This window comes from Anomaloglossus baeobatrachus, chromosome 2 (genome assembly GCF_048569485.1).
Source record: "Anomaloglossus baeobatrachus isolate aAnoBae1 chromosome 2, aAnoBae1.hap1, whole genome shotgun sequence".
In the NCBI taxonomy this organism is placed as follows: Eukaryota; Metazoa; Chordata; class Amphibia; order Anura; family Aromobatidae; genus Anomaloglossus; species Anomaloglossus baeobatrachus.
Genome location: NC_134354.1, coordinates 419,976,790 through 420,004,537, shown reverse-complemented (window position 1 = coordinate 420,004,537; position 27,748 = coordinate 419,976,790). Strand labels below are relative to the sequence as shown.

General features: G+C 49.3%; 14 non-coding genes and 2 pseudogenes across 14 annotated transcripts; all 16 read left to right on the top strand.

Annotated features, from left to right (window-relative positions):
* Positions 1-1,694: 1,694 nt before the first annotated feature.
* Positions 1,695-1,887, top strand: LOC142293145 (U2 spliceosomal RNA). Its single transcript, XR_012751141.1, has one exon. It is a non-coding gene; the product is annotated as a U2 spliceosomal RNA (small nuclear RNA).
* A 1,381-nt stretch (positions 1,888-3,268) lies between these two features.
* LOC142292469 (U2 spliceosomal RNA) lies at positions 3,269-3,452 on the top strand. The gene has a single exon (XR_012750627.1). It is a non-coding gene; the product is annotated as a U2 spliceosomal RNA (small nuclear RNA).
* Positions 3,453-5,416: 1,964 nt separating this feature from the next.
* Positions 5,417-5,609, top strand: LOC142293144 (U2 spliceosomal RNA). Its single transcript, XR_012751140.1, has one exon. It is a non-coding gene; the product is annotated as a U2 spliceosomal RNA (small nuclear RNA).
* Positions 5,610-6,990: 1,381 nt separating this feature from the next.
* On the top strand, positions 6,991-7,174 carry LOC142292473 (U2 spliceosomal RNA). The gene has a single exon (XR_012750631.1). It is a non-coding gene; the product is annotated as a U2 spliceosomal RNA (small nuclear RNA).
* Positions 7,175-8,541: 1,367 nt separating this feature from the next.
* Positions 8,542-8,726, top strand: LOC142293274 (U2 spliceosomal RNA). The gene has a single exon (XR_012751249.1). It is a non-coding gene; the product is annotated as a U2 spliceosomal RNA (small nuclear RNA).
* Positions 8,727-10,690: 1,964 nt separating this feature from the next.
* On the top strand, positions 10,691-10,883 carry LOC142293143 (U2 spliceosomal RNA). The gene has a single exon (XR_012751139.1). It is a non-coding gene; the product is annotated as a U2 spliceosomal RNA (small nuclear RNA).
* Positions 10,884-12,264: 1,381 nt separating this feature from the next.
* LOC142292467 (U2 spliceosomal RNA) lies at positions 12,265-12,448 on the top strand. Its single transcript, XR_012750625.1, has one exon. It is a non-coding gene; the product is annotated as a U2 spliceosomal RNA (small nuclear RNA).
* Positions 12,449-13,815: 1,367 nt separating this feature from the next.
* On the top strand, positions 13,816-14,000 carry LOC142292449 (U2 spliceosomal RNA). The gene has a single exon (XR_012750610.1). It is a non-coding gene; the product is annotated as a U2 spliceosomal RNA (small nuclear RNA).
* Positions 14,001-15,161: 1,161 nt separating this feature from the next.
* Positions 15,162-15,303, top strand: LOC142292731 (U2 spliceosomal RNA; annotated as a pseudogene).
* Positions 15,304-16,000: 697 nt separating this feature from the next.
* On the top strand, positions 16,001-16,195 carry LOC142293202 (U2 spliceosomal RNA). The gene has a single exon (XR_012751187.1). It is a non-coding gene; the product is annotated as a U2 spliceosomal RNA (small nuclear RNA).
* A 1,367-nt stretch (positions 16,196-17,562) lies between these two features.
* On the top strand, positions 17,563-17,747 carry LOC142293273 (U2 spliceosomal RNA). Its single transcript, XR_012751248.1, has one exon. It is a non-coding gene; the product is annotated as a U2 spliceosomal RNA (small nuclear RNA).
* A 1,381-nt stretch (positions 17,748-19,128) lies between these two features.
* LOC142292466 (U2 spliceosomal RNA) lies at positions 19,129-19,312 on the top strand. Its single transcript, XR_012750624.1, has one exon. It is a non-coding gene; the product is annotated as a U2 spliceosomal RNA (small nuclear RNA).
* A 1,367-nt stretch (positions 19,313-20,679) lies between these two features.
* Positions 20,680-20,864, top strand: LOC142292448 (U2 spliceosomal RNA). Its single transcript, XR_012750609.1, has one exon. It is a non-coding gene; the product is annotated as a U2 spliceosomal RNA (small nuclear RNA).
* A 2,779-nt stretch (positions 20,865-23,643) lies between these two features.
* LOC142293173 (U2 spliceosomal RNA) lies at positions 23,644-23,836 on the top strand. The gene has a single exon (XR_012751163.1). It is a non-coding gene; the product is annotated as a U2 spliceosomal RNA (small nuclear RNA).
* Positions 23,837-25,200: 1,364 nt separating this feature from the next.
* LOC142292621 (U2 spliceosomal RNA) lies at positions 25,201-25,385 on the top strand. Its single transcript, XR_012750750.1, has one exon. It is a non-coding gene; the product is annotated as a U2 spliceosomal RNA (small nuclear RNA).
* A 1,960-nt stretch (positions 25,386-27,345) lies between these two features.
* Positions 27,346-27,549, top strand: LOC142293236 (U2 spliceosomal RNA; annotated as a pseudogene).
* Positions 27,550-27,748: the final 199 nt, after the last annotated feature.

Genomic DNA, 27,748 nt, shown 5'->3' with positions numbered 1-27,748 from the left:
GAATAGATCCCTTTTGGACAAAGTGGATTCTATTGCTGCTGCTGCTGCTGCTGCAGTGACCACAGGTGTGTTGCAACCTGCTGCGCAGCCTAATACCACAATATAAGGAACGTCAAATACTAAGAATGGGCGGCCTATGAAAGAATTAGTACTTTCATTAAGTATACTAAACCGGCTAATTGGGAATAGACAAACTGTAAAAAGCCCTCTGAGAAAGCCCCTCTCTAACCTTTGTTAGTAAGCTTTTCTGTAGCCTGCCTGTTGATGTATTTTCCGTTTGAACAGTGCACAACATGAAGAGACGGAACACTGGCGGCTTGTCACAATGCCCCCCCGATGACATCACAATAGCGCTGCTGCCTAGAAAGCTAGCTGCGCAGCAGAAATTGCTCTTTGGGTGGGAGGTGGGCTAGTGGAAGGAGGGGTCAAGCCGTTTTTTTCCCGGATGGTAGGGGGATGACAGGACAAGGGATGCGGGGGGTGAGAAGGGTTCAGAGGGCAGGGTTTGGGGGCTGGGAAGTGAAGGGAAAAGATTAGGGTTTGGGGATGATGAAAGGGCTTTCTACAGGTAAGGATGGCAAAGGGTGGCAGTGACGGAAAGTCAGGCGACCTGTCCTGTCCGTCTTTTTGTATCATGAATTGGAAAGACTGCAAGGGGCAGGGGAGGTGCTTGTGCCCAAAAGGAGGAGTTATTCAGATTCATTGCAGTGGGCGGCGGCTGCAAAACGCACCATTCTTCGTGTTTTTGCTGTGCAAAGCAGCCTTTTCAAGGGTTGGCTTGGGTGACAAAATGTCTTCTGTAGGCGTGGGTTTGTCTCCCGCTCACTCTCTCTCCCTAACATGTGTCCGGCATAGGCCAGGGTGCCACTCGAGGCCCAAACCAATTCTGGTTATCGCTTCTCGGCCTTTTGGCTAAGATCAAGTGTAGTGTTGTTCGAAGAGGTGGTTTAAGCTCCAGGCCACCTTAGTACAATGATACAATGCACACTGGAAGGTTGCGCTTGCTAGTACTCTGGGTGGATAGTATATTCATCAAGAGGAAAACATGGCCCTACCAGGATCGAGGCTATTAGACTGAGTAAGGGTGGGGGGCTATGGTACAACGTGCCCCAGGACTGACGACCCTGGAGTGAGTCTGAGCTTGCTGGCTTGGGACCCCGGCAAGCCTTGGGCTCTGTAGCACACCGTACCTTGCCTTTTCATACTTTTTGAGCATATTACCCTATCCTGGCCTTCTGGCTAGGAAGGGAAATTTTTATAATCCCGGTCGGAGGTCTGGTCAGCTTTGGGCTGAGAAACTAACACCCGGTTGGAGGTCCGGGTCAGCTTCGGCTGAGAAACCAACACCCGGTTGGAGGTCTGGGTCAGCTTCGGCTGAGAAACCAACACCCGGTTGGAGGTCCGGTTAGCCTTGGGCTGAGAAACCAACACCGGTTGACGGTCCGGGCAGTTTCGGCTGCGAAACCAACAACTAGTAGCTCTCTACTCCACTTGGGTAAGATGCCTGGGTGGACGCTGGGAGCAACAACAAGGCTCAACCAGGCTTCGGCTTGGTGGAGCACCGAAGATCCCTGACCCTTGCTGTGGCCTTCTGGCTCGGAGGGACGGGGTTGATTTTTGGGGACCCTCTCCTCACGGTGGGGTCCACACGAATCCTAGCCTTTGCACTGTTTTTGGTGTGACTTCGGTCATGCATTTTTTGTGGTGCTTTGGAAAGCTTCATTAAATCAAAAATCTGTTCTTATCAGTTTAATATCTGATACGTCCCCTATCTGGGGACCATATATTAAATGGATTTTTAGAACAGGGAGATGGAAAAAGAGCTTGCTCTGTCCACTCCACGCATTGACCTGGTATTGCAGTACCTCCAGGAGCGGTGCACCCCTTCTTAACCCAGTTTCCAAAAGCAGAACTCGATTCACCTGATTCATATTAGCCCGATTAATGAATTGAAAGAAAGCATACAACTTCATATGCACCTCAATTTGGCCCATTCACTTTTCACACTTCAAACTCCTTTTGCTTTTTATCTTTCACACTTTTTACTTGCTTTATTCATCCAAATGGCAAACTCATCACCACTCAACTTCACCAACTCTGCTATGTCCCATGCAGTATCTTGTTCTCAGGCTAATCTAGATCATGTGCAATTGAATGGAATAGATCCCTTTTGGACAAAGTGGACTCTATTGCTGCTGCTGCTGCTGCTGCAGTGACCACAGGTGTGTTGCAACCTGCTGCGCAGCCTAATACCACAATATAAGGAACGTCAAATACTAAGAATGGGCGGCCTATGAAAGAATTAGTACTTTCATTAAGTATACTAAACCGGCTAATTGGGAATAGACAAACTGTAAAAAGCCCTCTGAGAAAGCCCCTCTCTAACCTTTGTTAGTAAGCTTTTCTGTAGCCTGCCTGTTGATGTATTTTCCGTTTGAACAGTGCACAACATGAAGAGACGGAACACTGGCGGCTTGTCACAATGCCCCCCCGATGACATCACAATAGCGCTGCTGCCTAGAAAGCTAGCTGCGCAGCAGAAATTGCTCTTTGGGTGGGAGGTGGGCTAGTGGAAGGAGGGGTCAAGCCGTTTTTTTCCCGGATGGTAGGGGGATGACAGGACAAGGGATGCGGGGGGTGAGAAGGGTTCAGAGGGCAGGGTTTGGGGGCTGGGAAGTGAAGGGAAAAGATTAGGGTTTGGGGATGATGAAAGGGCTTTCTACAGGTAAGGATGGCAAAGGGTGGCAGTGATGGAAAGTCAGGCGACCTGTCCTGTCCGTCTTTTTGTATCATGAATTGGAAAGACTGCAAGGGGCAGGGGAGGTGCTTGTGCCCAAAAGGAGGAGTTATTCAGATTCATTGCAGTGGGCGGCGGCTGCAAAACGCACCATTCTTCGTGTTTTTGCTGTGCAAAGCAGCCTTTTCAAGGGTTGGCTTGGGTGACAAAATGTCTTCTGTAGGCGTGGGTTTGTCTCCCGCTCACTCTCTCTCCCTAACATGTGTCCGGCATAGGCCAGGGTGCCACTCGAGGCCCAAACCAATTCTGGTTATCGCTTCTCGGCCTTTTGGCTAAGATCAAGTGTAGTCCCTTCATTGGGTTTGCCTTGGTCTTGGCTGGGAGGGGCCCGGGCTTGCACAACCGCCGGCCTCGGGGATTGTTGCGCCTTTTGGTGCTTACGTCCCCTTTTGGCTGGTGGTTCCTGGGCTCGGGAGGCGATCACCCAGGCACTGCGCTTTTGTGTGGTGGCCTGCTGGCCTTCGGGGCTACCTTGATTCTGAAAATTGCGGATGAAATCTCATCTGTTCTTATCAGTTTAATATCTGATACGTCCCCTATCTGGGGACCATATATTAAATGGATTTTTAGAACAGGGAGATGGAAAAAGAGCTTGCTCTGTCCACTCCACGCATTGACCTGGTATTGCAGTACCTCCAGGAGCGGTGCACCCCTTCTTAACCCAGTTTCCAAAAGCAGAACTCGATTCACCTGATTCATATTAGCCCGATTAATGAATTGAAAGAAAGCATACAACTTCATATGCACCTCAATTTGGCCCATTCACTTTTCACACTTCAAACTCCTTTTGCTTTTTATCTTTCACACTTTTTACTTGCTTTATTCATCCAAATGGCAAACTCATCACCACTCAACTTCACCAACTCTGCTATGTCCCATGCAGTATCTTGTTCTCAGGCTAATCTAGATCATGTGCAATTGAATGGAATAGATCCCTTTTGGACAAAGTGGATTCTATTGCTGCTGCTGCTGCTGCTGCAGTGACCACAGGTGTGTTGCAACCTGCTGCGCAGCCTAATACCACAATATAAGGAACGTCAAATACTAAGAATGGGCGGCCTATGAAAGAATTAGTACTTTCATTAAGTATACTAAACCGGCTAATTGGGAATAGACAAACTGTAAAAAGCCCTCTGAGAAAGCCCCTCTCTAACCTTTGTTAGTAAGCTTTTCTGTAGCCTGCCTGTTGATGTATTTTCCGTTTGAACAGTGCACAACATGAAGAGACGGAACACTGGCGGCTTGTCACAATGCCCCCCCGATGACATCACAATAGCGCTGCTGCCTAGAAAGCTAGCTGCGCAGCAGAAATTGCTCTTTGGGTGGGAGGTGGGCTAGTGGAAGGAGGGGTCAAGCCGTTTTTTTCCCGGATGGTAGGGGGATGACAGGACAAAGGATGCGGGGGGTGAGAAGGGTTCAGAGGGCAGGGTTTGGGGGCTGGGAAGTGAAGGGAAAAGATTAGGGTTTGGGGATGATGAAAGGGCTTTCTACAGGTAAGGATGGCAAAGGGTGGCAGTGACGGAAAGTCAGGCGACCTGTCCTGTCCGTCTTTTTGTATCATGAATTGGAAAGACTGCAAGGGGCAGGGGAGGTGCTTGTGCCCAAAAGGAGGAGTTATTCAGATTCATTGCAGTGGGCGGCGGCTGCAAAACGCACCATTCTTCGTGTTTTTGCTGTGCAAAGCAGCCTTTTCAAGGGTTGGCTTGGGTGACACAATGTCTTCTGTAGGCGTGGGTTTGTCTCCCGCTCACTTTCTCTCCCTAACATGTGTCCGGCATAGGCCAGGGTGCCACTCGAGGCCCAAACCAATTCTGGTTATCGCTTCTCGGCCTTTTGGCTAAGATCAAGTGTAGTGTTGTTCGAAGAGGTGGTTTAAGCTCCAGGCCACCTTAGTACAATGATACAATGCACACTGGAAGGTTGCGCTTGCTAGTACTCTGGGTGGATAGTATATTCATCAAGAGGAAAACATGGCCCTACCAGGATCGAGGCTATTAGACTGAGTAAGGGTGGGGGGCTATGGTACAACGTGCCCCAGGACTGACGACCCTGGAGTGAGTCTGAGCTTGCTGGCTTGGGACCCCGGCAAGCCTTGGGCTCTGTAGCACACCGTACCTTGCCTTTTCATACTTTTTGAGCATATTACCCTATCCTGGCCTTCTGGCTAGGAAGGGAAATTTTTATAATCCCGGTCGGAGGTCTGGTCAGCTTTGGGCTGAGAAACTAACACCCGGTTGGAGGTCCGGGTCAGCTTCGGCTGAGAAACCAACACCCGGTTGGAGGTCTGGGTCAGCTTCGGCTGAGAAACCAACACCCGGTTGGAGGTCCGGTTAGCCTTGGGCTGAGAAACCAACACCGGTTGACGGTCCGGGCAGTTTCGGCTGCGAAACCAACAACTAGTAGCTCTCTACTCCACTTGGGTAAGATGCCTGGGTGGACGCTGGGAGCAACAACAAGGCTCAACCAGGCTTCGGCTTGGTGGAGCACCGAAGATCCCTGACCCTTGCTGTGGCCTTCTGGCTCGGAGGGACGGGGTTGATTTTTGGGGACCCTCTCCTCACGGTGGGGTCCACACGAATCCTAGCCTTTGCAATGTTTTTGGTGTGACTTCGGTCATGCATTTTTTGTGGTGCTTTGGAAAGCTTCATTAAATCAAAAATCTGTTCTTATCAGTTTAATATCTGATACGTCCCCTATCTGGGGACCATATATTAAATGGATTTTTAGAACAGGGAGATGGAAAAAGAGCTTGCTCTGTCCACTCCACGCATTGACCTGGTATTGCAGTACCTCCAGGAGCGGTGCACCCCTTCTTAACCCAGTTTCCAAAAGCAGAACTCGATTCACCTGATTCATATTAGCCCGATTAATGAATTGAAAGAAAGCATACAACTTCATATGCACCTCAATTTGGCCCATTCACTTTTCACACTTCAAACTCCTTTTGCTTTTTATCTTTCACACTTTTTACTTGCTTTATTCATCCAAATGGCAAACTCATCACCACTCAACTTCACCAACTCTGCTATGTCCCATGCAGTATCTTGTTCTCAGGCTAATCTAGATCATGTGCAATTGAATGGAATAGATCCCTTTTGGACAAAGTGGACTCTATTGCTGCTGCTGCTGCTGCTGCAGTGACCACAGGTGTGTTGCAACCTGCTGCGCAGCCTAATACCACAATATAAGGAACGTCAAATACTAAGAATGGGCGGCCTATGAAAGAATTAGTACTTTCATTAAGTATACTAAACCGGCTAATTGGGAATAGACAAACTGTAAAAAGCCCTCTGAGAAAGCCCCTCTCTAACCTTTGTTAGTAAGCTTTTCTGTAGCCTGCCTGTTGATGTATTTTCCGTTTGAACAGTGCACAACATGAAGAGACGGAACACTGGCGGCTTGTCACAATGCCCCCCCGATGACATCACAATAGCGCTGCTGCCTAGAAAGCTAGCTGCGCAGCAGAAATTGCTCTTTGGGTGGGAGGTGGGCTAGTGGAAGGAGGGGTCAAGCCGTTTTTTTCCCGGATGGTAGGGGGATGACAGGACAAGGGATGCGGGGGGTGAGAAGGGTTCAGAGGGCAGGGTTTGGGGGCTGGGAAGTGAAGGGAAAAGATTAGGGTTTGGGGATGATGAAAGGGCTTTCTACAGGTAAGGATGGCAAAGGGTGGCAGTGATGGAAAGTCAGGCGACCTGTCCTGTCCGTCTTTTTGTATCATGAATTGGAAAGACTGCAAGGGGCAGGGGAGGTGCTTGTGCCCAAAAGGAGGAGTTATTCAGATTCATTGCAGTGGGCGGCGGCTGCAAAACGCACCATTCTTCGTGTTTTTGCTGTGCAAAGCAGCCTTTTCAAGGGTTGGCTTGGGTGACAAAATGTCTTCTGTAGGCGTGGGTTTGTCTCCCGCTCACTCTCTCTCCCTAACATGTGTCCGGCATAGGCCAGGGTGCCACTCGAGGCCCAAACCAATTCTGGTTATCGCTTCTCGGCCTTTTGGCTAAGATCAAGTGTAGTCCCTTCATTGGGTTTGCCTTGGTCTTGGCTGAGAGGGGCCCGGGCTTGCACAACCGCCGGCCTCGGGGATTGTTGCGCCTTTTGGTGCTTACGTCCCCTTTTGGCTGGTGGTTCCTGGGCTCGGGAGGCGATCACCCAGGCACTGCGCTTTTGTGTGGTGGCCTGCTGGCCTTCGGGGCTACCTTGATTCTGAAAATTGCGGATGAAATCTCATCTGTTCTTATCAGTTTAATATCTGATACGTCCCCTATCTGGGGACCATATATTAAATGGATTTTTAGAACAGGGAGATGGAAAAAGAGCTTGCTCTGTCCACTCCACGCATTGACCTGGTATTGCAGTACCTCCAGGAGCGGTGCACCCCTTCTTAACCCAGTTTCCAAAAGCAGAACTCGATTCACCTGATTCATATTAGCCCGATTAATGAATTGAAAGAAAGCATACAACTTCATATGCACCTCAATTTGGCCCATTCACTTTTCACACTTCAAACTCCTTTTGCTTTTTATCTTTCACACTTTTTACTTGCTTTATTCATCCAAATGGCAAACTCATCACCACTCAACTTCACCAACTCTGCTATGTCCCATGCAGTATCTTGTTCTCAGGCTAATCTAGATCATGTGCAATTGAATGGAATAGATCCCTTTTGGACAAAGTGGATTCTATTGCTGCTGCTGCTGCTGCTGCAGTGACCACAGGTGTGTTGCAACCTGCTGCGCAGCCTAATACCACAATATAAGGAACGTCAAATACTAAGAATGGGCGGCCTATGAAAGAATTAGTACTTTCATTAAGTATACTAAACCGGCTAATTGGGAATAGACAAACTGTAAAAAGCCCTCTGAGAAAGCCCCTCTCTAACCTTTGTTAGTAAGCTTTTCTGTAGCCTGCCTGTTGATGTATTTTCCGTTTGAACAGTGCACAACATGAAGAGACGGAACACTGGCGGCTTGTCACAATGCCCCCCCGATGACATCACAATAGCGCTGCTGCCTAGAAAGCTAGCTGCGCAGCAGAAATTGCTCTTTGGGTGGGAGGTGGGCTAGTGGAAGGAGGGGTCAAGCCGTTTTTTTCCCGGATGGTAGGGGGATGACAGGACAAAGGATGCGGGGGGTGAGAAGGGTTCAGAGGGCAGGGTTTGGGGGCTGGGAAGTGAAGGGAAAAGATTAGGGTTTGGGGATGATGAAAGGGCTTTCTACAGGTAAGGATGGCAAAGGGTGGCAGTGACGGAAAGTCAGGCGACCTGTCCTGTCCGTCTTTTTGTATCATGAATTGGAAAGACTGCAAGGGGCAGGGGAGGTGCTTGTGCCCAAAAGGAGGAGTTATTCAGATTCATTGCAGTGGGCGGCGGCTGCAAAACGCACCATTCTTCGTGTTTTTGCTGTGCAAAGCAGCCTTTTCAAGGGTTGGCTTGGGTGACACAATGTCTTCTGTAGGCGTGGGTTTGTCTCCCGCTCACTCTCTCTCCCTAACATGTGTCCGGCATAGGCCAGGGTGCCACTCGAGGCCCAAACCAATTCTGGTTATCGCTTCTCGGCCTTTTGGCTAAGATCAAGTGTAGTCCCTTCACTGGGTTTGCCTTGGTCTTGGCTGGGAGGGGCCCGGGCTTGCACAACCGCCGGCCTCGGGGATTGTTGCGCCTTTTGGTGCTTACGTCCCCTTATGGCTGGTGGTTCCTGGGCTCGGGAGGCGATCACCTGCGGCACTGCGCTTTTGTGTGGTGGCCGATGACCGTTTTCTGAAATTTGCGGATGAAATCTCATCTGTTCTTATCAGTTTAATATCTGATACGTCCCCTATCTGGGGACCATATATTAAATGGATTTTTAGAACAGGGAGATGGAAAAAGAGCTTGCTCTGTCCACTCCACGCATTGACCTGGTATTGCAGTACCTCCAGGAGCGGTGCACCCCTTCTTAACCCAGTTTCCAAAAGCAGAACTCGATTCACCTGATTCATATTAGCCCGATTAATGAATTGAAAGAAAGCATACAACTTCATATGCACCTCAATTTGGCCCATTCACTTTTCACACTTCAAACTCCTTTTGCTTTTTATCTTTCACACTTTTTACTTGCTTTATTCATCCAAATGGCAAACTCATCACCACTCAACTTCACCAACTCTGCTATGTCCCATGCAGTATCTTGTTCTCAGGCTAATCTAGATCATGTGCAATTGAATGGAATAGATCCCTTTTGGACAAAGTGGATTCTATTGCTGCTGCTGCTGCTGCTGCAGTGACCACAGGTGTGTTGCAACCTGCTGCGCAGCCTAATACCACAATATAAGGAACGTCAAATACTAAGAATGGGCGGCCTATGAAAGAATTAGTACTTTCATTAAGTATACTAAACCGGCTAATTGGGAATAGACAAACTGTAAAAAGCCCTCTGAGAAAGCCCCTCTCTAACCTTTGTTAGTAAGCTTTTCTGTAGCCTGCCTGTTGATGTATTTTCCGTTTGAACAGTGCACAACATGAAGAGACGGAACACTGGCGGCTTGTCACAATGCCCCCCCGATGACATCACAATAGCGCTGCTGCCTAGAAAGCTAGCTGCGCAGCAGAAATTGCTCTTTGGGTGGGAGGTGGGCTAGTGGAAGGAGGGGTCAAGCCGTTTTTTTCCCGGATGGTAGGGGGATGACAGGACAAGGGATGCGGGGGGTGAGAAGGGTTCAGAGGGCAGGGTTTGGGGGCTGGGAAGTGAAGGGAAAAGATTAGGGTTTGGGGATGATGAAAGGGCTTTCTACAGGTAAGGATGGCAAAGGGTGGCAGTGACGGAAAGTCAGGCGACCTGTCCTGTCCGTCTTTTTGTATCATGAATTGGAAAGACTGCAAGGGGCAGGGGAGGTGCTTGTGCCCAAAAGGAGGAGTTATTCAGATTCATTGCAGTGGGCGGCGGCTGCAAAACGCACCATTCTTCGTGTTTTTGCTGTGCAAAGCAGCCTTTTCAAGGGTTGGCTTGGGTGACAAAATGTCTTCTGTAGGCGTGGGTTTGTCTCCCGCTCACTCTCTCTCCCTAACATGTGTCCGGCATAGGCCAGGGTGCCACTCGAGGCCCAAACCAATTCTGGTTATCGCTTCTCGGCCTTTTGGCTAAGATCAAGTGTAGTGTTGTTCGAAGAGGTGGTTTAAGCTCCAGGCCACCTTAGTACAATGATACAATGCACACTGGAAGGTTGCGCTTGCTAGTACTCTGGGTGGATAGTATATTCATCAAGAGGAAAACATGGCCCTACCAGGATCGAGGCTATTAGACTGAGTAAGGGTGGGGGGCTATGGTACAACGTGCCCCAGGACTGACGACCCTGGAGTGAGTCTGAGCTTGCTGGCTTGGGACCCCGGCAAGCCTTGGGCTCTGTAGCACACCGTACCTTGCCTTTTCATACTTTTTGAGCATATTACCCTATCCTGGCCTTCTGGCTAGGAAGGGAAATTTTTATAATCCCGGTCGGAGGTCTGGTCAGCTTTGGGCTGAGAAACTAACACCCGGTTGGAGGTCCGGGTCAGCTTCGGCTGAGAAACCAACACCCGGTTGGAGGTCTGGGTCAGCTTCGGCTGAGAAACCAACACCCGGTTGGAGGTCCGGTTAGCCTTGGGCTGAGAAACCAACACCGGTTGACGGTCCGGGCAGTTTCGGCTGCGAAACCAACAACTAGTAGCTCTCTACTCCACTTGGGTAAGATGCCTGGGTGGACGCTGGGAGCAACAACAAGGCTCAACCAGGCTTCGGCTTGGTGGAGCACCGAAGATCCCTGACCCTTGCTGTGGCCTTCTGGCTCGGAGGGACGGGGTTGATTTTTGGGGACCCTCTCCTCACGGTGGGGTCCACACGAATCCTAGCCTTTGCACTGTTTTTGGTGTGACTTCGGTCATGCATTTTTTGTGGTGCTTTGGAAAGCTTCATTAAATCAAAAATCTGTTCTTATCAGTTTAATATCTGATACGTCCCCTATCTGGGGACCATATATTAAATGGATTTTTAGAACAGGGAGATGGAAAAAGAGCTTGCTCTGTCCACTCCACGCATTGACCTGGTATTGCAGTACCTCCAGGAGCGGTGCACCCCTTCTTAACCCAGTTTCCAAAAGCAGAACTCGATTCACCTGATTCATATTAGCCCGATTAATGAATTGAAAGAAAGCATACAACTTCATATGCACCTCAATTTGGCCCATTCACTTTTCACACTTCAAACTCCTTTTGCTTTTTATCTTTCACACTTTTTACTTGCTTTATTCATCCAAATGGCAAACTCATCACCACTCAACTTCACCAACTCTGCTATGTCCCATGCAGTATCTTGTTCTCAGGCTAATCTAGATCATGTGCAATTGAATGGAATAGATCCCTTTTGGACAAAGTGGACTCTATTGCTGCTGCTGCTGCTGCTGCAGTGACCACAGGTGTGTTGCAACCTGCTGCGCAGCCTAATACCACAATATAAGGAACGTCAAATACTAAGAATGGGCGGCCTATGAAAGAATTAGTACTTTCATTAAGTATACTAAACCGGCTAATTGGGAATAGACAAACTGTAAAAAGCCCTCTGAGAAAGCCCCTCTCTAACCTTTGTTAGTAAGCTTTTCTGTAGCCTGCCTGTTGATGTATTTTCCGTTTGAACAGTGCACAACATGAAGAGACGGAACACTGGCGGCTTGTCACAATGCCCCCCCGATGACATCACAATAGCGCTGCTGCCTAGAAAGCTAGCTGCGCAGCAGAAATTGCTCTTTGGGTGGGAGGTGGGCTAGTGGAAGGAGGGGTCAAGCCGTTTTTTTCCCGGATGGTAGGGGGATGACAGGACAAGGGATGCGGGGGGTGAGAAGGGTTCAGAGGGCAGGGTTTGGGGGCTGGGAAGTGAAGGGAAAAGATTAGGGTTTGGGGATGATGAAAGGGCTTTCTACAGGTAAGGATGGCAAAGGGTGGCAGTGATGGAAAGTCAGGCGACCTGTCCTGTCCGTCTTTTTGTATCATGAATTGGAAAGACTGCAAGGGGCAGGGGAGGTGCTTGTGCCCAAAAGGAGGAGTTATTCAGATTCATTGCAGTGGGCGGCGGCTGCAAAACGCACCATTCTTCGTGTTTTTGCTGTGCAAAGCAGCCTTTTCAAGGGTTGGCTTGGGTGACAAAATGTCTTCTGTAGGCGTGGGTTTGTCTCCCGCTCACTCTCTCTCCCTAACATGTGTCCGGCATAGGCCAGGGTGCCACTCGAGGCCCAAACCAATTCTGGTTATCGCTTCTCGGCCTTTTGGCTAAGATCAAGTGTAGTCCCTTCATTGGGTTTGCCTTGGTCTTGGCTGGGAGGGGCCCGGGCTTGCACAACCGCCGGCCTCGGGGATTGTTGCGCCTTTTGGTGCTTACGTCCCCTTTTGGCTGGTGGTTCCTGGGCTCGGGAGGCGATCACCCAGGCACTGCGCTTTTGTGTGGTGGCCTGCTGGCCTTCGGGGCTACCTTGATTCTGAAAATTGCGGATGAAATCTCATCTGTTCTTATCAGTTTAATATCTGATACGTCCCCTATCTGGGGACCATATATTAAATGGATTTTTAGAACAGGGAGATGGAAAAAGAGCTTGCTCTGTCCACTCCACGCATTGACCTGGTATTGCAGTACCTCCAGGAGCGGTGCACCCCTTCTTAACCCAGTTTCCAAAAGCAGAACTCGATTCACCTGATTCATATTAGCCCGATTAATGAATTGAAAGAAAGCATACAACTTCATATGCACCTCAATTTGGCCCATTCACTTTTCACACTTCAAACTCCTTTTGCTTTTTATCTTTCACACTTTTTACTTGCTTTATTCATCCAAATGGCAAACTCATCACCACTCAACTTCACCAACTCTGCTATGTCCCATGCAGTATCTTGTTCTCAGGCTAATCTAGATCATGTGCAATTGAATGGAATAGATCCCTTTTGGACAAAGTGGATTCTATTGCTGCTGCTGCTGCTGCTGCAGTGACCACAGGTGTGTTGCAACCTGCTGCGCAGCCTAATACCACAATATAAGGAACGTCAAATACTAAGAATGGGCGGCCTATGAAAGAATTAGTACTTTCATTAAGTATACTAAACCGGCTAATTGGGAATAGACAAACTGTAAAAAGCCCTCTGAGAAAGCCCCTCTCTAACCTTTGTTAGTAAGCTTTTCTGTAGCCTGCCTGTTGATGTATTTTCCGTTTGAACAGTGCACAACATGAAGAGACGGAACACTGGCGGCTTGTCACAATGCCCCCCCGATGACATCACAATAGCGCTGCTGCCTAGAAAGCTAGCTGCGCAGCAGAAATTGCTCTTTGGGTGGGAGGTGGGCTAGTGGAAGGAGGGGTCAAGCCGTTTTTTTCCCGGATGGTAGGGGGATGACAGGACAAGGGATGCGGGGGGTGAGAAGGGTTCAGAGGGCAGGGTTTGGGAGCTGGGAAGTGAAGGGAAAAGATTAGGGTTTGGGGATGATGAAAGGGCTTTCTACAGGTAAGGATGGCAAAGGGTGGCAGTGACGGAAAGTCAGGCGACCTGTCCTGTCCGTCTTTTTGTATCATGAATTGGAAAGACTGCAAGGGGCAGGGGAGGTGCTTGTGCCCAAAAGGAGGAGTTATTCAGATTCATTGCAGTGGGCGGCGGCTGCAAAACGCACCATTCTTCGTGTTTTTGCTGTGCAAAGCAGCCTTTTCAAGGGTTGGCTTGGGTGACAAAATGTCTTCTGTAGGCGTGGGTTTGTCTCCCGCTCACTCTCTCTCCCTAACATGTGTCCGGCATAGGCCAGGGTGCCACTCGAGGCCCAAACCAATTCTGGTTATCGCTTCTCGGCCTTTTGGCTAAGATCAAGTGTAGTCCCTTCATTGGGTTTGCCTTGGTCTTGGCTGGGAGGGGCCCGGGCTTGCACAACCGCCGGCCTCGGGGATTGTTGCGCCTTTTGGTGCTTACGTCCCCTTATGGCTGGTGGTTCCTGGGCTCGGGAGGCGATCACCTGCGGCACTGCGCTTTTGTGTGGTGGCCGATGACCGTTTTCTGAAATTTGCGGATGTAATCTCATCTGTTCTTATCAGTTTAATATCTGATACGTCCCCTATCTGGGGACCATATATTAAATGGATTTTTAGAACAGGGAGATGAAAAAAGAGCTTGCTCTGTCCACTCCACGCATTGACCTGGTATTGCAGTACCTCCAGGAGCGGTGCACCCCTTCTTAACCCAGTTTCCAAAAGCAGAACTCGATTCACCTGATTCATATTAGCCCGATTAATGAATTGAAAGAAAGCATACAACTTCATATGCACCTCAATTTGGCCCATTCACTTTTCACACTTCAAACTCCTTTTGCTTTTTATCTTTCACACTTTTTACTTGCTTTATTCATCCAAATGGCAAACTCATCACCACTCAACTTCACCAACTCTGCTATGTCCCATGCAGTATCTTGTTCTCAGGCTAATCTAGATCATGTGCAATTGAATGGAATAGATCCCTTTTGGACAAAGTGGATTCTATTGCTGCTGCTGCTGCTGCTGCAGTGACCACAGGTGTGTTGCAACCTGCTGCGCAGCCTAATACCACAATATAAGGAACGTCAAATACTAAGAATGGGCGGCCTATGAAAGAATTAGTACTTTCATTAAGTATACTAAACCGGCTAATTGGGAATAGACAAACTGTAAAAAGCCCTCTGAGAAAGCCCCTCTCTAACCTTTGTTAGTAAGCTTTTCTGTAGCCTGCCTGTTGATGTATTTTCCGTTTGAACAGTGCACAACATGAAGAGACGGAACACTGGCGGCTTGTCACAATGCCCCCCCGATGACATCACAATAGCGCTGCTGCCTAGAAAGCTAGCTGCGCAGCAGAAATTGCTCTTTGGGTGGGAGGTGGGCTAGTGGAAGGAGGGGTCAAGCCGTTTTTTTCCCGGATGGTAGGGGGATGACAGGACAAGGGATGCGGGGGGTGAGAAGGGTTCAGAGGGCAGGCTTTGGGGGCTGGGAAGTGAAGGGAAAAGATTAGGGTTTGGGGATGATGAAAGGGCTTTCTACAGGTAAGGATGGCAAAGGGTGGCAGTGACGGAAAGTCAGGCGACCTGTCCTGTCCGTCTTTTTGTATCATGAATTGGAAAGACTGCAAGGGGCAGGGGAGGTGCTGTGCCCAAAAGGAGGAGTTATTCAGATTCATTGCAGTGGGCGGCGGCTGCAAAGTGCACCATTCTTCGTGTTTTTGCTGTGCAAAGCAGCCTTTTCAAGGGTTGGCTTGGGTGACAAAATGTCTTCTGTAGGCGTGGGTTTGTCTCCCGCTCACTCTCTCTCCCTAACATGTGTCCGGCATAGGCCAGGGTGCCACTCGAGGCCCAAACCAATTCTGGTTATCGCTTCTCGGCCTTTTGGCTAAGATCAAGTGTAGTATCGTTCGAAAAGGTGGTTTAAGGCTCCGGCCACCTTAGTACAATGATGCAATGCACACTGGAAGGTTGCACTTGTTAGTACTTTGGGAGGATAGTATATCCATCTAGAGGAAACCATGGCCCTACCAGGATTGAGGCTATTAGACTGAGTAAGTGTGGGGGTTATGGTGCAATGTGCCCCAGGAATGGACACCCTGGAGGGAGTCTGAACTTGCTAGGTTGGGACCCTGGTAAGCCTCAGACTCTGTCGCACGCCGCGCCTTGCCTATTCATACTTTCCAAGCACATTGCCCTATCCTGGCCTTCTGGCTAAGAAGGGAAATTTTTATAATCCCGGTCGGAGGGCCGGTCAGCTTTGGGCTGAGAAACCAACACCCGGTTGGAGGTCCGGGTCAGCTTTGGCTGAGAAACCAACACCCGGTTGGAGGTCCGGTTAGCCTTGGGCTGAGAAACCAACACCCGGTTGGAGGTCCGGTCAGCCTTGGGCTGAGAAACCAACACCCGGTTGGAGGTCCGGTCAGCCTTGGGCTGAGAAACTAACACCGGTTGACGGTCCGGGCAGTCTCGGCTGCGAAACCAACGACTAGTAGCTCCCTACTCCACTTGGGTAAGATGCCTCGGTGGACGCTGGGAGCAACAACAAGGCTCAACCAGGCTTCGGCTTGGGGGAGCACCGAAGATCCCTGACCCTCGCTGTGGCCTTCTGGCTCGGAGGGACGGGGTTGATTTTTGGGGATCCTCTTCTCACGGAGGGGTCCACACGAATCCTAGCCTTTGCACTGTTTTTGGTGTGACTTCGGTCATGCATTTTTGCGGTGCTTTGGAAAGCTTCATTAAATCAAAATCTGTTCTTATCAGTTTAATATCTGATACGTCCCCTATCTGGGGACCATATATTAAATGGATTTTTAGAACAGGGAGATGGAAAAAGAGCTTGCTCTGTCCACTCCACGCATTGACCTGGTATTGCAGTACCTCCAGGAGCGGTGCACCCCTTCTTAACCCAGTTTCCAAAAGCAGAACTCGATTCACCTGATTCATATTAGCCCGATTAATGAATTGAAAGAAAGCATACAACTTCATATGCACCTCAATTTGGCCCATTCACTTTTCACACTTCAAACTCCTTTTGCTTTTTATCTTTCACACTTTTTACTTGCTTTATTCATCCAAATGGCAAACTCATCACCACTCAACTTCACCAACTCTGCTATGTCCCATGCAGTATCTTGTTCTCAGGCTAATCTAGATCATGTGCAATTGAATGGAATAGATCCCTTTTGGACAAAGTGGATTCTATTGCTGCTGCTGCTGCTGCTGCAGTGACCACAGGTGTGTTGCAAACTGCTGCGCAGCCTAATACCACAATATAAGGAACGTCAAATACTAAGAATGGGCGGCCTATGAAAGAATTAGTACTTTCATTAAGTATACTAAACCGGCTAATTGGGAATAGACAAACTGTAAAAAGCCCTCTGAGAAAGCCCCTCTCTAACCTTTGTTAGTAAGCTTTTCTGTAGCCTGCCTGTTGATGTATTTTCCGTTTGAACAGTGCACAACATGAAGAGACGGAACACTGGCGGCTTGTCACAATGCCCCCCCGATGACATCACAATAGCGCTGCTGCCTAGAAAGCTAGCTGCGCAGCAGAAATTGCTCTTTGGGTGGGAGGTGGGCTAGTGGAAGGAGGGGTCAAGCCGTTTTTTTCCCGGATGGTAGGGGGATGACAGGACAAGGGATGCGGGGGGTGAGAAGGGTTCAGAGGGCAGGGTTTGGGGGCTGGGAAGTGAAGGGAAAAGATTAGGGTTTGGGGATGATGAAAGGGCTTTCTACAGGTAAGGATGGCAAAGGGTGGCAGTGACGGAAAGTCAGGCGACCTGTCCTGTCCGTCTTTTTGTATCATGAATTGGAAAGACTGCAAGGGGCAGGGGAGGTGCTTGTGCCCAAAAGGAGGAGTTATTCAGATTCATTGCAGTGGGCGGCGGCTGCAAAACGCACCATTCTTCGTGTTTTTGCTGTGCAAAGCAGCCTTTTCAAGGGTTGGCTTGGGTGACAAAATGTCTTCTGTAGGCGTGGGTTTGTCTCCCGCTCACTCTCTCTCCCTAACATGTGTCCGGCATAGGCCAGGGTGCCACTCGAGGCCCAAACCAATTCTGGTTATCGCTTCTCGGCCTTTTGGCTAAGATCAAGTGTAGTCCCTTCATTGGGTTTGCCTTGGTCTTGGCTGGGAGGGGCCCGGGCTTGCACATCCGCTGGCCTCGGGGATTGTTGCGCCTTTTGGTGCTTACGTCCCCTTATGGCTGGTGGTTCCTGTGCTCGGGAGGCGATCACCTGCGGCACTGCGCTTTTGTGTGGTGGCCGATGACCGTTTTCTGAAATTTGCGGATGAAATCTCATCTGTTCTTATCAGTTTAATATCTGATACGTCCCCTATCTGGGGACCATATATTAAATGGATTTTTAGAACAGGGAGATGGAAAAAGAGCTTGCTCTGTCCACTCCACGCATTGACCTGGTATTGCAGTACCTCCAGGAGCGGTGCACCCCTTCTTAACCCAGTTTCCAAAAGCAGAACTCGATTCACCTGATTCATATTAGCCCGATTAATGAATTGAAAGAAAGCATACAACTTCATATGCACCTCAATTTGGCCCATTCACTTTTCACACTTCAAACTCCTTTTGCTTTTTATCTTTCACACTTTTTACTTGCTTTATTCATCCAAATGGCAAACTCATCACCACTCAACTTCACCAACTCTGCTATGTCCCATGCAGTATCTTGTTCTCAGGCTAATCTAGATCATGTGCAATTGAATGGAATAGATCCCTTTTGGACAAAGTGGATTCTATTGCTGCTGCTGCTGCTGCTGCAGTGACCACAGGTGTGTTGCAACCTGCTGCGCAGCCTAATACCACAATATAAGGAACGTCAAATACTAAGAATGGGCGGCCTATGAAAGAATTAGTACTTTCATTAAGTATACTAAACCGGCTAATTGGGAATAGACAAACTGTAAAAAGCCCTCTGAGAAAGCCCCTCTCTAACCTTTGTTAGTAAGCTTTTCTGTAGCCTGCCTGTTGATGTATTTTCCGTTTGAACAGTGCACAACATGAAGAGACGGAACACTGGCGGCTTGTCACAATGCCCCCCCGATGACATCACAATAGCGCTGCTGCCTAGAAAGCTAGCTGCGCAGCAGAAATTGCTCTTTGGGTGGGAGGTGGGCTAGTGGAAGGAGGGGTCAAGCCGTTTTTTTCCCGGATGGTAGGGGGATGACAGGACAAGGGATGCGGGGGGTGAGAAGGGTTCAGAGGGCAGGGTTTGGGGGCTGGGAAGTGAAGGGAAAAGATTAGGGTTTGGGGATGATGAAAGGGCTTTCTACAGGTAAGGATGGCAAAGGGTGGCAGTGACGGAAAGTCAGGCGACCTGTCCTGTCCGTCTTTTTGTATCATGAATTGGAAAGACTGCAAGGGGCAGGGGAGGTGCTTGTGCCCAAAAGGAGGAGTTATTCAGATTCATTGCAGTGGGCGGCGGCTGCAAAACGCACCATTCTTCGTGTTTTTGCTGTGCAAAGCAGCCTTTTCAAGGGTTGGCTTGGGTGACAAAATGTCTTCTGTAGGCGTGGGTTTGTCTCCCGCTCACTCTCTCTCCCTAACATGTGTCCGGCATAGGCCAGGGTGCCACTCGAGGCCCAAACCAATTCTGGTTATCGCTTCTCGGCCTTTTGGCTAAGATCAAGTGTAGTCCCTTCATTGGTTATGCCTTGGTCTTGGCTGGGAGGGGCCCGGGCTTGCACAACCGCCGGCCTCGGGGATTGTTGCGCCTTTTGGTGCTTACGTCCCCTTTTGGCTGGTGGTTCCTGGGCTCGGGAGGCGATCACCCAGGCACTGCGCTTTTGTGTGGTGGCCTGCTGGCCTTCGGGGCTACCTTGATTCTGAAAATTGCGGATGAAATCTCATCTGTTCTTATCAGTTTAATATCTGATACGTCCCCTATCTGGGGACCATATATTAAATGGATTTTTAGAACAGGGAGATGGAAAAAGAGCTTGCTCTGTCCACTCCACGCATTGACCTGGTATTGCAGTACCTCCAGGAGCGGTGCACCCCTTCTTAACCCAGTTTCCAAAAGCAGAACTCGATTCACCTGATTCATATTAGCCCGATTAATGAATTGAAAGAAAGCATACAACTTCATATGCACCTCAATTTGGCCCATTCACTTTTCACACTTCAAACTCCTTTTGCTTTTTATCTTTCACACTTTTTACTTGCTTTATTCATCCAAATGGCAAACTCATCACCACTCAACTTCACCAACTCTGCTATGTCCCATGCAGTATCTTGTTCTCAGGCTAATCTAGATCATGTGCAATTGAATGGAATAGATCCCTTTTGGACAAAGTGGATTCTATTGCTGCTGCTGCTGCTGCTGCAGTGACCACAGGTGTGTTGCAACCTGCTGCGCAGCCTAATACCACAATATAAGGAACGTCAAATACTAAGAATGGGCGGCCTATGAAAGAATTAGTACTTTCATTAAGTATACTAAACCGGCTAATTGGGAATAGACAAACTGTAAAAAGCCCTCTGAGAAAGCCCCTCTCTAACCTTTGTTAGTAAGCTTTTCTGTAGCCTGCCTGTTGATGTATTTTCCGTTTGAACAGTGCACAACATGAAGAGACGGAACACTGGCGGCTTGTCACAATGCCCCCCCGATGACATCACAATAGCGCTGCTGCCTAGAAAGCTAGCTGCGCAGCAGAAATTGCTCTTTGGGTGGGAGGTGGGCTAGTGGAAGGAGGGGTCAAGCCGTTTTTTTCCCGGATGGTAGGGGGATGACAGGACAAGGGATGCGGGGGGTGAGAAGGGTTCAGAGGGCAGGGTTTGGGAGCTGGGAAGTGAAGGGAAAAGATTAGGGTTTGGGGATGATGAAAGGGCTTTCTACAGGTAAGGATGGCAAAGGGTGGCAGTGACGGAAAGTCAGGCGACCTGTCCTGTCCGTCTTTTTGTATCATGAATTGGAAAGACTGCAAGGGGCAGGGGAGGTGCTTGTGCCCAAAAGGAGGAGTTATTCAGATTCATTGCAGTGGGCGGCGGCTGCAAAACGCACCATTCTTCGTGTTTTTGCTGTGCAAAGCAGCCTTTTCAAGAGTTGGCTTGGGTGACAAAATGTCTTCTGTAGGCGTGGGTTTGTCTCCCGCTCACTCTCTCTCCCTAACATGTGTCCGGCATAGGCCAGGGTGCCACTCGAGGCCCAAACCAATTCTGGTTATCGCTTCTCGGCCTTTTGGCTAAGATCAAGTGTAGTCCCTTCATTGGGTTTGCCTTGGTCTTGGCTGGGAGGGGCCCGGGCTTGCACAACCGCCGGCCTCGGGGATTGTTGCGCCTTTTGGTGCTTACGTCCCCTTATGGCTGGTGGTTCCTGGGCTCGGGAGGCGATCACCTGCGGCACTGCGCTTTTGTGTGGTGGCCGATGACCGTTTTCTGAAATTTGCGGATGTAATCTCATCTGTTCTTATCAGTTTAATATCTGATACGTCCCCTATCTGGGGACCATATATTAAATGGATTTTTAGAACAGGGAGATGAAAAAAGAGCTTGCTCTGTCCACTCCACGCATTGACCTGGTATTGCAGTACCTCCAGGAGCGGTGCACCCCTTCTTAACCCAGTTTCCAAAAGCAGAACTCGATTCACCTGATTCATATTAGCCCGATTAATGAATTGAAAGAAAGCATACAACTTCATATGCACCTCAATTTGGCCCATTCACTTTTCACACTTCAAACTCCTTTTGCTTTTTATCTTTCACACTTTTTACTTGCTTTATTCATCCAAATGGCAAACTCATCACCACTCAACTTCACCAACTCTGCTATGTCCCATGCAGTATCTTGTTCTCAGGCTAATCTAGATCATGTGCAATTGAATGGAATAGATCCCTTTTGGACAAAGTGGATTCTATTGCTGCTGCTGCTGCTGCTGCAGTGACCACAGGTGTGTTGCAACCTGCTGCGCAGCCTAATACCACAATATAAGGAACGTCAAATACTAAGAATGGGCGGCCTATGAAAGAATTAGTACTTTCATTAAGTATACTAAACCGGCTAATTGGGAATAGACAAACTGTAAAAAGCCCTCTGAGAAAGCCCCTCTCTAACCTTTGTTAGTAAGCTTTTCTGTAGCCTGCCTGTTGATGTATTTTCCGTTTGAACAGTGCACAACATGAAGAGACGGAACACTGGCGGCTTGTCACAATGCCCCCCCGATGACATCACAATAGCGCTGCTGCCTAGAAAGCTAGCTGCGCAGCAGAAATTGCTCTTTGGGTGGGAGGTGGGCTAGTGGAAGGAGGGGTCAAGCCGTTTTTTTCCCGGATGGTAGGGGGATGACAAGACAAGGGATGCGGGGGGTGAGAAGGGTTCAGAGGGCAGGGTTTGGGGGCTGGGAAGTGAAGGGAAAAGATTAGGGTTTGGGGATGATGAAAGGGCTTTCTACAGGTAAGGATGGCAAAGGGTGGCAGTGACGGAAAGTCAGGCGACCTGTCCTGTCCGTCTTTTTGTATCATGAATTGGAAAGACTGCAAGGGGCAGGGGAGGTGCTTGTGCCCAAAAGGAGGAGTTATTCAGATTCATTGCAGTGGGCGGCGGCTGCAAAACGCACCATTCTTCGTGTTTTTGCTGTGCAAAGCAGCCTTTTCAAGGGTTGGCTTGGGTGACAAAATGTCTTCTGTAGGCGTGGGTTTGTCTCCCGCTCACTCTCTCTCCCTAACATGTGTCCGGCATAGGCCAGGGTGCCACTCGAGGCCCAAACCAATTCTGGTTATCGCTTCTCGGCCTTTTGGCTAAGATCAAGTGTAGTGTTGTTCGAAGAGATGGTTTAAGCTCCAGGCCACCTTATACAATGATACAATGCACACTGGAAGGTTGCGCTTGCTAGTACTCTGGGTGGATAGTATATTCATCTAGAGGAAAACATGGCCCTACCAGGATCGAGGCTATTAGACTGAGTAAGTGTGGGGGCTATGGTACAACGTGCCCCAGGACTGACGACCCTGGAGTGAGTCTGAGCTTGCTGGCTTGGGACCCCGGCAAGCCTTGGGCTCTGTAGCACACCGTACCTTGCCTTTTCATACTTTTTGAGCATATTACCCTATCCCGGCCTTCTGGCTAGGAAGGGAAATTTTTATAATCCCGGTCGGAGGTCTGGTCAGCTTTGGGCTGAGAAACTAACACCCGGTTGGAGGTCTGGGTCAGCTTCGGCTGAGAAACCAACACCCGGTTGGAGGTCTGGGTCAGCTTCGGCTGAGAAACCAACACCCGGTTGGAGGTCCGGTTAGCCTTGGGCTGAGAAACCAACACCGGTTGACGGTCCGGGCAGTTTCGGCTGCCAAACCAACAACTAGTAGCTCTCTACTCCACTTGGGTAAGATGCCTGGGTGGACGCTGGGAGCAACGACAAGGCTCAACCAGGCTTCGGCTTGGGGGAGCACCGAAGATCCCTGACCCTTGCTGTGGCCTTCTGGCTCGGAGGGACGGGGTTGATTTTTGGGGACCCTCTCCTCACGGTGGGGTCCACACGAATCCTAGCCTTTGCACTGTTTTTGGTGTGACTTTGGTCATGCATTTTTTGTGGTGCTTTGGAAAGCTTCATTAAATCAAAAATCTGTGAGGCTCGGCAGATGCAATGCACACTGGAAGGTTGCGCTTGCTAGTACTCTTGATGTATAGTATATTCATCTAGAGGAAAACATGGCCCTACCAGGATCGAGGCTATTAGACTGAGTAAGTGTGGGGGCTATGGTGCAATGTGCCCCAGGACTGACGACCCTGGAGTGAGTCTGAGCTTGCTGGCTTGGGATCCCGGCGAGCCTTGGGCTCTGTAGCACACCGTACCTTGCCCTTTCATACTTTCTGAGCATATTGCTCTATCCCGGCCTTCTGGCTAGGAAGGGAAATTTTTATAATCATGGTCGGAGGTCCGTTCAGCTTTGGGCTGAGAAACCAACACCCGGTTGGAGGTCCGGGTCAGCTTCGGCTGAGAAACCAACACCCGGTTGGAGGTCTGGGTCAGCTTCGGCTGAGAAACCAACACCCAGTTGGAGGTCCGGGTCAGCTTCGGCTGAGAAACCAACACCCGGTTGGAGGTCCGGTTAGCCTTGGGCTGAGAAACCAACACCGGTTGACGGTCCGGGCAGTTTCGGCTGCGAAACCAACAACTAGTAGCTCTCTACTCCACTTGGGTAAGATGCCTGGGTGGACGCTGGGAGCAACGACAAGGCTCAACCAGGCTTCGGCTTGGGGGAGCACCGAAGATCCCTGACCCTTGCTGTGGCCTTCTGGCTCGGAGGGACGGGGTTGATTTTTGGGGACCCTCTCCTCACGGAGGGGTCCACACGAATCCTAGCCTTTGCACTGCTTTTGGTGTGACTTCGGTCATGCATTTTTTGCGGTGCTTTGGAAAGCTTCATTAAATCAAAAATCTGTTCTTATCAGTTTAATATCTGATACGTCCCCTATCTGGGGACCATATATTAAATGGATTTTTAGAACAGGGAGATGGAAAAAGAGCTTGCTCTGTCCACTCCACGCATTGACCTGGTATTGCAGTACCTCCAGGAGCGGTGCACCCCTTCTTAACCCAGTTTCCAAAAGCAGAACTCGATTCACCTGATTCATATTAGCCCGATTAATGAATTGAAAGAAAGCATACAACTTCATATGCACCTCAATTTGGCCCATTCACTTTTCACACTTCAAACTCCTTTTGCTTTTTATCTTTCACACTTTTTACTTGCTTTATTCATCCAAATGGCAAACTCATCACCACTCAACTTCACCAACTCTGCTATGTCCCATGCAGTATCTTGTTCTCAGGCTAATCTAGATCATGTGCAATTGAATGGAATAGATCCCTTTTGGACAAAGTGGATTCTATTGCTGCTGCTGCTGCTGCAGTGACCACAGGTGTGTTGCAACCTGCTGCGCAGCCTAATACCACAATATAAGGAACGTCAAATACTAAGAATGGGCGGCCTATGAAAGAATTAGTACTTTCATTAAGTATACTAAACCGGCTAATTGGGAATAGACAAACTGTAAAAAGCCCTCTGAGAAAGCCCCTCTCTAACCTTTGTTAGTAAGCTTTTCTGTAGCCTGCCTGTTGATGTATTTTCCGTTTGAACAGTGCACAACATGAAGAGACGGAACACTGGCGGCTTGTCACAATGCCCCCCCGATGACATCACAATAGCGCTGCTGCCTAGAAAGCTAGCTGCGCAGCAGAAATTGCTCTTTGGGTGGGAGGTGGGCTAGTGGAAGGAGGGGTCAAGCCGTTTTTTTCCCGGATGGTAGGGGGATGACAGGACAAGGGATGCGGGGGGTGAGAAGGGTTCAGAGGGCAGGGTTTGGGGGCTGGGAAGTGAAGGGAAAAGATTAGGGTTTGGGGATGATGAAAGGGCTTTCTACAGGTAAGGATGGCAAAGGGTGGCAGTGACGGAAAGTCAGGCGACCTGTCCTGTCCGTCTTTTTGTATCATGAATTGGAAAGACTGCAAGGGGCAGGGGAGGTGCTTGTGCCCAAAAGGAGGAGTTATTCAGATTCATTGCAGTGGGCGGCGGCTGCAAAACGCACCATTCTTCGTGTTTTTGCTGTGCAAAGCAGCCTTTTCAAGGGTTGGCTTGGGTGACAAAATGTCTTCTGTAGGCGTGGGTTTGTCTCCCGCTCACTCTCTCTCCCTAACATGTGTCCGGCATAGGCCAGGGTGCCACTCGAGGCCCAAACCAATTCTGGTTATCGCTTCTCGGCCTTTTGGCTAAGATCAAGTGTAGTCCCTTCATTGGGTTTGCCTTTGTCTTGGCTGAGAGGGGCCCGGGCTTGCACAACCGCCGGCCTCGGGGATTGTTGCGCCTTTTGGTGCTTACGTCCCCTTATGGCTGGTGGTTCCTGGGCTCGGGAGGCGGTCACCTGCGGCACTGCGCTTTTGTGTGGTGGCCGATGACCGTTTTCTGAAATTTGCGGTTGAAATCTCATCTGTTCTTATCAGTTTAATATCTGATACGTCCCCTATCTGGGGACCATATATTAAATGGATTTTTAGAACAGGGAGATAGAAAAAGAGCTTGCTCTGTCCACTCCACGCATTGACCTGGTATTGCAGTACCTCCAGGAGCGGTGCACCCCTTCTTAACCCAGTTTCCAAAAGCAGAACTCAATTCACCTGATTCATATTAGCCCGATTAATGAATTGAAAGAAAGCATACAACTTCATATGCACCTCAATTTGGCCCATTCACTTTTCACACTTCAAACTCCTTTTGCTTTTTATCTTTCACACTTTTTACTTGCTTTATTCATCCAAATGGCAAACTCATCACCACTCAACTTCACCAACTCTGCTATGTCCCATGCAGTATCTTGTTCTCAGGCTAATCTAGATCATGTGCAATTGAATGGAATAGATCCCTTTTGGTCAAAGTGGATTCTATTGCTGCTGCTGCTGCTGCTGCAGTGACCACAGGTGTGTTGCAACCTGCTGCGCAGCCTAATACCACAATATAAGGAACGTCAAATACTAAGAATGGGCGGCCTATGAAAGAATTAGTACTTTCATTAAGTATACTAAACCGGCTAATTGGGAATAGACAAACTGTAAAAAGCCCTCTGAGAAAGCCCCTCTCTAACCTTTGTTAGTAAGCTTTTCTGTAGCCTGCCTGTTGATGTATTTTCCGTTTGAACAGTGCACAACATGAAGAGACGGAACACTGGCGGCTTGTCACAATGCCCCCCCGATGACATCACAATAGCGCTGCTGCCTAGAAAGCTAGCTGCGCAGCAGAAATTGCTCTTTGGGTGGGAGGTGGGCTAGTGGAAGGAGGGGTCAAGCCGTTTTTTTCCCGGATGGTAGGGGGATGACAGGACAAGGGATGCGGGGGGTGAGAAGGGTTCAGAGGGCAGGGTTTGGGGGCTGGGAAGTGAAGGGAAAAGATTAGGGTTTGGGGATGATGAAAGGGCTTTCTACAGGTAAGGATGGCAAAGGGTGGCAGTGACGGAAAGTCAGGCGACCTGTCCTGTCCGTCTTTTTGTATCATGAATTGGAAAGACTGCAAGGGGCAGGGGAGGTGCTTGTGCCCAAAAGGAGGAGTTATTCAGATTCATTGCAGTGGGCGGCGGCTGCAAAACGCACCATTCTTCGTGTTTTTGCTGTGCAAAGCAGCCTTTTCAAGGGTTGGCTTGGGTGACAAAATGTCTTCTGTAGGCGTGGGTTTGTCTCCCGCTCACTCTCTCTCCCTAACATGTGTCCGGCATAGGCCAGGGTGCCACTCGAGGCCCAAACCAATTCTGGTTATCGCTTCTCGGCCTTTTGGCTAAGATCAAGTGTAGTGTTGTTCGAAGAGGTGGTTTAAGCTCCAGGCCACCTTAGTACAATGATACAATGCACACTGGAAGGTTGCGCTTGCTAGTACTCTGGGTGGATAGTATATTCATCTAGAGGAAGACATGGCCCTACCAGGATCAAGGCTATTAGACTGAGTAAGGGTGGGGGGCTATGGTACAACGTGCCCCAGGACTGATGACCCTGGAGTGAGTCTGAGCTTGCTGGCTTGGGACCCCAGCAAGCCTTGGGCTCTGTAGCACACCGTACCTTGCCTTTTCATACTTTTTGAGCATATTACCCTATCCCGGCCTTCTGGCTAGGAAGGGAAATTTTTATAATCCCGGTCGGAGGTCTGGTCAGCTTTGGGCTGAGAAACTAACACCCGGTTGGAGGTCCGGGTCAGCTTCGGCTGAGAAACCAACACCCGGTTGGAGGTCTGGGTCAGCTTCGGCTGAGAAACCAACACCCGGTTGGAGGTCCGGTTAGCCTTGGGCTGAGAAACCAACACCGGTTGAAGGTCCGGGCAGTTTCGGCTGCGAAACCAACAACTAGTAGCTCTCTACTCCACTTGGGTAAGATGCCTGGGTGGACGCTGGGAGCAACGACAAGGCTCAACCAGGCTTCGGCTTGGGGGAGCACCGAAGATCCCTGACCCTTGCTGTGGCCTTCTGGCTCGGAGGGACGGGGTTGACTTTTGGGGACCCTCTCCTCACGGTGGGGTCCACACGAATCCTAGCCTTTGCACTGTTTTTGGTGTGACTTCGGTCATGCATTTTTTGTGGTGCTTTGGAAAGCTTCATTAAATCAAAATCAAAAAATCTGTTCTTATCAGTTTAATATCTGATACGTCCCCTATCTGGGGACCATATATTAAATGGATTTTTAGAACAGGGAGATGGAAAAAGAGCTTGCTCTGTCCACTCCACGCATTGACCTGGTATTGCAGTACCTCCAGGAGCGGTGCACCCCTTCTTAACCCAGTTTCCAAAAGCAGAACTCGATTCACCTGATTCATATTAGCCCGATTAATGAATTGAAAGAAAGCATACAACTTCATACGCACCTCAATTTGGCCCATTCACTTTTCACACTTCAAACTCCTTTTGCTTTTTATCTTTCACACTTTTTACTTGCTTTATTCATCCAAATGGCAAACTCATCACCACTCAA